Below are 9,720 nucleotides of genomic sequence, written 5' to 3' on the forward strand. Positions count from 1 at the left end.
ACGTTCTTTGCGTTTCCTCCGTGTCAGGTTACTCTGAAGTTATTTTTCAAATAGATACATTGTTTTGAAATTTTATTAAACTGAAATCTCCATAAAGCATTGGGAGTATGATGATTGTTTTTCAATAATACAAAGAAACGTGCATACTATTTGTGAAATCATCATGAAACGTGGTTCAAAATGCATTTACGTTGTGATCTTCATATTCCTCATCCCACAAAATCTATGATATTATACGAAAAACACCTCAATATGTGAAATATTGGCAGACATATGGTTGTCTGTAATATGGTGAAGGCCATGTTAGAAAAATGCTCAACGTAAAAACTGACATATAACAAATGTCCAAATGAATACTAACAAGAATATAGAGAAAGTTTCGATAATTGCTAGATTAGTGATTTAACCACGCCTTCAGTCACTTATTCGCACACACAGCACACACACGCACACATCTATTTCACTTTAATACACATAGCTTTCCTTGCACTACTACCCTCTAAAAAATGCCACTATACTCATTGCATCACAGTGTGTTTATGCTGTACATCCAATAATGCTCCACACTCAAAATCTGGAATCTGGCGTATATCGCGCTTTAGAAATGAACGTTTCATGTTATATAGCTCTACACAAACTTCCAGGTCAAGATCTTGAAGTATTGCAAAGAAACGTCATGATGGCAGTGATGTTGTGATGATTGTAATATATCCCAAGTTGAAGGGCCGCAAATTTGTTATGAATCTATGAAACTGAAACACGATCTGTCGCTTCACATTACTACATGAATAGAATAAAATACATGTTTGCAGGCACCCCAGCACAAAACATACATCGGCTATTGGGTGTCAAATTATAATAAAACCAAACAGTAACTTATGAAAAACAGCAAACTAAAAATGCAGCAAATAAATTAATTAAAATTGTTAATATCACAGATAGGTACAATTAAAATTGAGAATAAAATTCTGTATTACCAAGAACTTGTAATGAAAGTTCAGTATGGAATCGAAATGCACCACATTTCTTAGTTCAAATACACATATTTCCAATTTCAATTTCCAATTCCTTGAGATGTTGACATTACACCAAAACGTGACGTACCGTTTACTACATGAAGGTATGTGCACGCATCCAGCTCAGTGCCTTGCGCATCACAGAAACTGTCCAGATAACTGTAATTCAACTACGATAAAAGGACAGACCTCTGTCAAAAACGGTCCAATCCTCATGAAAGTCAAACTTGATTTGTAGGACAACAAAACGTGCATTTTCATGTCCAGGTTCATACGGACCTGTTCTATATTTCTCAATACACAAAACGATGAATTTGGCAGACTTTATTTTAAACATATTTTATTATTACTATACTTACGTTATTTTAAACAATTTATTCAAGAAGAAAATGATAAGCTATATATATATATATATATATATATATATATATATATATATATATATATATGTTACAGACAATGTGTAAAATCAGGTAATCTGTAGAATGCCTAAATAGTTCAGGCAATGTGTAAAATCAGGTAAACTGTAGATTGCCTAAATATTTCAGGCAATGTGTAAAATCAGGCATATATATATATATATATATATATATATATATATATATATATATATATATATATAATATATATATATATATTATATCAACTTTACGAAAACCGCTGAAAGGGGAAGAAAATATTCAGACTGAGGGAGAAAAGAAGAAAGATTGGAAAAAACGAAATGAGAAATAAAATTATTTTGTTGTTGTAAATGACGTCATTTCCTCTAGCTGCTGTGCATTTTTACGGATCATTTAGTTATATTGGAAGGAGTTGTCCTATTCGTGTTTAGTTTATATTTTATGAAAGTGAATGAAGGGAACGTGTCTAACATTTATGCTGTTGGTGGAACCGTTTAATTTTCGTCAACAACTGTAGAACATCGCTTAAGCCCAGTTCTCACTTGAACGATTTTTTGTACAACTGCAGTGCGACTAAACCATCGTACAGCCGTGCGATTCCCGTACGAATTATTTAGTTTTTTCCCCCGCGCAGTCTCACTTGTGACACTGCCGTGCGACTGCCTTTCTGTACCGGACTCGCATGAGATTGGCACAGGTTGCACGGCAGTTGCACGGCAGTTGTACGGCAGTCTGATGGATATCGCACCGGAGTCGCAAGGGGTCCGCTGGGAGTCGCACGGATCGGCTCCCTTCAGACTCCTATGCGACCTATCAGACTGCCGTACGATTTCTCTACAACCTCTATGCGACCAATGCGAACTGTGCGAACCTAGAGACAGCCGTACGATAATTTTAAACATTTGAAAAATGTCGCACCGGCATGCGACATGTCCGAAATACACACGACACCCCTACAACGTGTGCGAATCATCAACATACTGCCGTGCGACTCCCGCACGCCCTGTACGATTTGGTGGTCGCACGGAATTCGCGTAGAAAATCGTTCAAGTGAGAACGGGGTTTTACATGTAAGTTACAGAAGTGAAGTTTCCTACAAGATTTCTTTGGGCACTGACCGAGTCTCATGAAATGATTAGCGAAGAGGTGTTGTTTTTTTGTGGGGTTATTTTAAATCAATGCGTATATATCTACATGTCTACTCTGCTATAGCATTTTCCGTTAATTTATCGTATACATTTTTTGTAGCTTTCACGTGTGTTTTCTTCATATTATCTAAATATCATTGCCAGAATAATCCGGCTTGTTGCACAAACATAGTGCGAGTCAGTGTGTGTGTGTAGGGGGTGGGGGGTGGGGGGGGGGGGGGGTAGTAGGCGTGGCTTAAATGTTTTCGGTTCATCGAGATATGAACGAAAACAAGTACGCACCTCTGGACCAATCAGATTGCCGTAAAGTGTATAGACACAAAGGAAATTTAATTATTTGTATATGATATTAATTAATAATAACTGTAACAATAATAGTACTAGTAATAATAATAATAATAATTAATAATAATAATAATAATAATAATAATAATAATGAAAATAATAATGGTAGTTGTTGTTATAGTAGTCGTAGTAGTAGTAGTAGTAGTAGTAGTAGTAGTAGTAGTAGTAGTAGTAGTGGTAGTAGTAGTGGTGGTAGTAGTATATATAAAAAAAGTAGTAGTAGTAATAGTAGTAGTAGTAGTAGTAATAGTAGTAGTAGTAGTATTAGTAGTAGTAGTAGTAGTAGTAGTAGTAGTAGTAGTAGTAGTAGTAGTAGTAGTAGTAGTAGTAGTAGTAAATGTATGTAATATTGCTAGAACACAGTTTTGATTGTGACATGAGTTATTCAGTTACCAGGCATTACGCGACAAATGAACATTTCAGTCATTATACGAAATAAATGTAGATTATAGATTATATACACGAAAGGTATGTAGATAAAATATTATTTTTTTACAGAACCGTCTATGGATGCAGAAGGTGGAGATTCAAGACCTGAAACAGGTTTCAAACTTTATATGTTGATAGTCAAGGTCGCGATAGTATTAGCTTGTTATTGATAATGAAGCCTGGTTGCCATAAAATGTAAAACAGGTGTGAGATCGCTGCAGACCAACAACAACATACCATCAGCATTATTATTATTATTATTATTATTATTATTATTATTATTATAAGGAATTGCAGAGGTCTCAGTTTATTTATTTTACATGGTTTACTATAATATGTAACAGACAAGAGATTTTAAGGAATCAGCTTGTTTGAATTAATAAAGCATTAATACAAATAGTCACGCAGACAAACACAATCAACAGATAGGAACACGTGATATTGATAAAATATCTTTGAGACAAAATACGTAACTAAAAATAGCCAAAACTACAAAGAAGACAAATTATGTCAGAAAGCCCTTTTTGTCATGGCCAGACATGGCTGTGATAGAAATTCTGGATACACTACATGAACAGTTTGTAATAAGGCCCATTGACAAAGCATCCTATTTAAGCACTATTATATTAAATGTCTCCTAAACGAATTTGGGGTTAAAATTCGAGCAGTGCTACATATAAGACCACTATATATATATATATATATAATATATATATATATATATATCTATATATATATAAGTTATTAGAATGAAGTGTATCGAATGAATATATAAAAAGATAGAATTTCACAACGTTTTAATGCAAACGTTAAAACGTTTGAATGAAATTCTATCTTTATATATATATATATATATATATATATATATATATATATATATATATATATATATATATATATATATATATTATAATAATAATAAAATAATAATAATAATAATATATATGTTGTGTGTGTGTGTGTGTGTGTATATATATATATATAGATATGTAGATATATGTATGTATGTATGTATGTATGTATGTATGTATGTATGTATGTATGTACATGTACATGTACATGTACAATACATATACATATACATATACATACACATACACATACACATACACATACACATACACATACGCATATAGGTAGATATATATATATATATATATATATATATATATATATATTTATTTATTTATATTTATATTTATATGTATCTATGTATGTATGTATGTATGTATGGAGAGAGAGAGAGAGAGAGAGAGAGAGAGAGAGAGAGAGAGAGAGAGAGAGAGAGAGAGAGAGAGAGAGATGTCATGGTCTTTATATCCAGTTAATAATATTGAAGACAAAGTTATGATTTCAATCTTCCGTTTGTTTAATTTCTGAGTGTATGCATTTTCAATAAATCAATGTAATATGTAACATACGATAGATTGTAGGGGGTCAGCATGGTTAACAATTAATATAATGTTATGATGTTTTCATGGACTATTTTTCAGATGTTTTGCCGTTCGAATTTGATCGAGGAGAATTAAGATTGATTGCAATAGGAGTGCAGGGTTCTGGAAAAAGTACGACGTGTAATCGAATTCTGGGCAAAGACGTTTTTAAAACGACCAATCTTGGCGCTGATAGTTCAAAATCAGAAGGTAAATACAGAAACCGATACGGTCAGCACATATATCTAGTGGAGACGCCTGGTCTTTCAAACACTGAGAACTACAGCGAAGATGATTTTTTTTAAAGAGATTGAACATGCACTGGAGTTGGCTGACCAGCGACCACATGCATTTGTTTGTGTGTTTGCTCTAGGTCAGTCACCGTTTGAAATTACCACTATGCTTAAATGTTTGGGGGACCGTCTAGGTGATGATGTCTTTAAATATATGATTTTTGTTTTCACCAGTTCCGAAAAACTCGAGGAAGGCAAGAAAATACACGATATCATCCATCCTAAGTTAAAGTTGTTTTTCAACAAGTGCGACGAGCGTCATGTAAGATTTAGCAAAGATCCAGATGATAAAACAAAGGAGGAAGAAGTAAAGGATCTCTTGCACAAAGTGTATACTATGACTCAGAAAAACACACCAAAATATTACATGTCTTAAAGAAGACCATAGGCGTATTTATCTAATAAACGGACAACATCGAATCAGAAATGCTATGTACTCCAACTCGTATTATAAGGAAATAGTGTTGGATTTAAAACATCTTTGAAGTGTCTTTACCCACAAAAACAAATAATATATATACACCAGCAATTTATGCTACGCATTTCACAACTATTATATTTACCGGATACAACAACAACAAAACAAAACAAAATATAAATAAATAATAATAATACCAACCATTAAGTATTTATACCATTTCATGTTTGTAGACTGTTATATTATGTAGTTAAAATTATACTTTGTATTGCTCGAGTTTTAGCCTTAAGCTGATATCTTATCCTAATGAACTGTTTATTTATCCATCAGTCTATATGTTTAATGCCCAATGTGTAACATTACTGGGGAGGGGGTGGTGATTGGGGTGTCGACTTAGTGTCTTTTTTCAAAATAGGTTATACATGTTTAAATTTAAAGACACTGAATTAGTAAAATCAAAAGGGTGGAAATCAAATTTGATTAAAAGCTATATACAGATCGAGTATCAATATATATATATATATATATATATATATATATATATATTTCACGTGCACAACGAATGACAAAATTTTAGGAAGCGACGTCATAATATAATGCGGCTTCCCCAGATGGATAATGAAGAACTTATTACACTCACGTTTGACTCGTACTGATTTTACGAAACTCGTGTCAAGATGCATCTATTACCCCGCTCTCGTTCGGCCAATACAAGAATCCTGACACTAGTTTCGTAAAGATCAGTACGACACACAAGCACGTGCAGTAATCTAATCTCTCTCTCTCTCTCTCTCTCTCTCTCTCTCTCTCTCTCTCTCTCTCTCTCTCTCTCTCTCTCTCTCTCTCTCTCTCTCTCTCTCTTCCTTCCCTTATGATTATTATTATGATTATTATTATTATCATCATATATGTATAAACGTTAATATATAATATGATGTATTTATTGGTACCATCTATATTAGTCCCACGCTTTGTTTGGTATCTTGTAATCTGATATATACACATATTCCCCAAAATAAATAAGGCGATGTAAGATTTCAATTGAAGAATAAACACTGTACCTATTACGTGAGTAATTATTATAATACATTTAATCCAGCCATACCAAACAATATTTACACATATAGATGTTTTTAAATTAAGACGTTTCAAAAATGACAATGAAACTCATTAATTTGATTCCACCGGAGGGGGTTTGAATTGAAATAATTAGTAGTTTTATCAATGGTAGACATACTTGATTTAATCTTTATAAATCGTCTGTCGATTATGGTATAACTCACTATTCCCTATCAACACACAGTATTCCATCGTTGATAATTACTTTGAAACTTTTGGAAACAAATCATTTTACGGTATCGGTTTTTGTCTCAAAATTCAGTCACGAAGTATAAATAGTGAGATCGTCTTCTTGAATTTCCAACTAATATTAAGTGCAACACATTATCTGTGTATATATTTAAAGATCAGCTTAACAATACCGATTTTCGGGAGAGATTAGATATGTCAACAGTATCTTGTCATATAAGATTTATTGGTTAAAAGATTACAGACAGATAAAGCAGAGAAGTCTTGTCCTAGGAAGAATTTGTTTTAGAGTCTACCCCTAAGTGGAACGTTCTTAAAATATACAATTACCAGGGTGAAAAGACGTCTAACATTTATTTCCCCCAAACGATTTATAAATATTAAATTTGAGAATTTGTCATTGGGATATTTAAGGCTTCAAATGTGATATCAGAATCAAATTTGATGCGGAGTTATACACAGACCGGGTATCAAGATATGCAGCGATAAAACACCTGATCTTGCTTGGATGAGACTTGTGAAAACTTTAACATTTATTGTTTTTTGGTGTCATGTACGTTAGTCCAAATAATGTTTCTTACTCAGTACATAAAAACGTATCCATAATATTCGATGTTCTATTAAATTGTTCTTGAATGGAAGGGGAAAACGCTAATTTTATGCTAATTAGTTTAACATTTTACTTTATATAGCTATGATTTGTTTTAAACTGTCATGACATGATAATGAACTGTGTATCTATCCATGTATTTGTAGAGGTTGTCTATATAATTTATATTATTTTATGGTCAGTGTAGAATTAGTTTATGGGTACGACTGACACTTGTTTTTGAAAACAAGTGATAAGTTTTTAAATTTAATCATTTGCCATTGGAATATCGATTTCTTAAAGGGAGAGTAAACTCAAAGATGAGCCTTATCTTTGAGTTTACTCGGGCCACCAACACATACTAACACTTTAACAAATGAAAAACGTGTAATAGAGTTAATAAAAAATAATTTTCTTATTTTTTTATTTATTTTTAAAAACCCTTATTATTCCTGCTAACTGGGGGTAGCCATTTTAATTTTATTTTCATTGCGTATGGAATTCTAGCTTGGGCGAAGTGACGTCAGCTCCTACCAACTCCTGTATGCACAATGTAAACAAACGCAGTCATTTACGACAAGGCGCTTCGCTTTCATCAACCTGACTTGTAAAACAACACAAATGACTTAATAATATAATAAACTATTTAACTAGATATATTTCAATTTGCATTAACAGAAAGAAATGGGGTTATAGTATTTTTTCTTTCTGAAAAATCCAAAGTTAAAATGTATACTATTAGGCGTATTGGTAGGCGACGTTGGAACAAAAACGACCATTCCCGATCCCCAAGTGATAATGTTCTTTTCTTTGAGACTACATAATTTGTCAGTTCTTTGATTTTAGATGGGAAAGTCTACTTAATCAAGAGTTTTACAGAATGATTTACAGTAATAAAGCATGACGGCTAATAATGTTCATTATCATTTTAGGGGTGACAAGTATATCCCAATACCCTGTGATGTTAAAAAATACTGCCTGTAAGTACTTTTTTGTCTGGACGGTAAATAATGGATAGTCTACCAAATAGCTAAGAAAATACTCCGTTTATCATTTCATTACGTAAGTTATTGCATGGACAAAATATGATACAGTTATTTAGACACTTTGACAATGATGGTTTATTTTGTATTGTAAAATAATATGTACTTCTTGATGGCTTACTGGTATCATCACTCAAAAATCAGGTACGTTTGGTTCTTCGGTTCTAAGACTAATTCCTGATGATAAGTTATATATTACGTAACCACCGGCTCGCCAGAGGGCGTATTCACTGCGATGGTACAAAATGGCTGCGCCCGTTATATATAATAGCGATCGCATTCAACCGTTTTATTAATTAAATATAATAATAACTTGCTGATTTTGAGCAATAATGTGCATTATATATGCATACTATTCCAAAAGCCTTGCGCAAGAACTCCTTTCAAATACAAAGTCGGAAACAAATTCGACGAAATGCTATATACATACCGGGATATACAAATATAATAATAACAATCGGACATAGTTTGGATGAGACTTTTCCGATGATTCTACTGGATCCATCTACACCAGTCCCAATAGTTTTTGAACCTCAGTCTGTAACAACTTATCGATGGTCAATTAAATGTGTTTGTTTTTAATTTAGTTTAGTGTAATGTTCCTTCCAAGGACGCTAAAATGTGTTAATTACTTATATCTATTTTATGAGTGTCTACTACTATGTTAAATAGTTAAACATTTCAATTTGTATTGCTCAAGATTTAGCAGTAAGCAGCTATCACATTCCAGTGTACTGTTTATATGTTCATGTATTGAGTTGCTCTCTCTCTCTCTCTCTCTCTCTCTCTCTCTCCTCTCTCTCTCTCTCTCTCTCTCCACACACACACACACACACACACACACACACACACACGTACATATATATATATATATATATATATACGTGCGTGTCTGTGTTTATGTGTGTGTGTGTGTGTGCGCGCGCGCGCGCGTGTGTGTGTGTTTTTTGTATATTGTTATATTAATTAGTCTTATTGTAAAGAACCTTGTATCTGTCCATGAAGGTTTTAATTTTTAAGTTTTAAGATTTGTTTTTAAATATGGAATGCAATTAAAAATCTATATACATTTATATAGTCTGCTTTGTATCAAGGGAGACAACACTGATATTTAGTCAGATGTTTTTTACTGGTGTCATCTGCATCAGTTCCAAGACGTGTTCTCATTCATGCCGTAACAACTCACTGATGTCATCTTTTGGGTATTTTTATGGGTTCTGCGGGATATGGGTGGATACAAATGTGAGCGGCCTTTTCGCTGTAACGATTTGTTTTGGTTTTAAAATATATTTTCTAT

This window comes from Gigantopelta aegis, chromosome 3 (genome assembly GCF_016097555.1).
Source record: "Gigantopelta aegis isolate Gae_Host chromosome 3, Gae_host_genome, whole genome shotgun sequence".
NCBI lineage: Eukaryota > Metazoa > Mollusca > Gastropoda > Neomphalida > Peltospiridae > Gigantopelta > Gigantopelta aegis.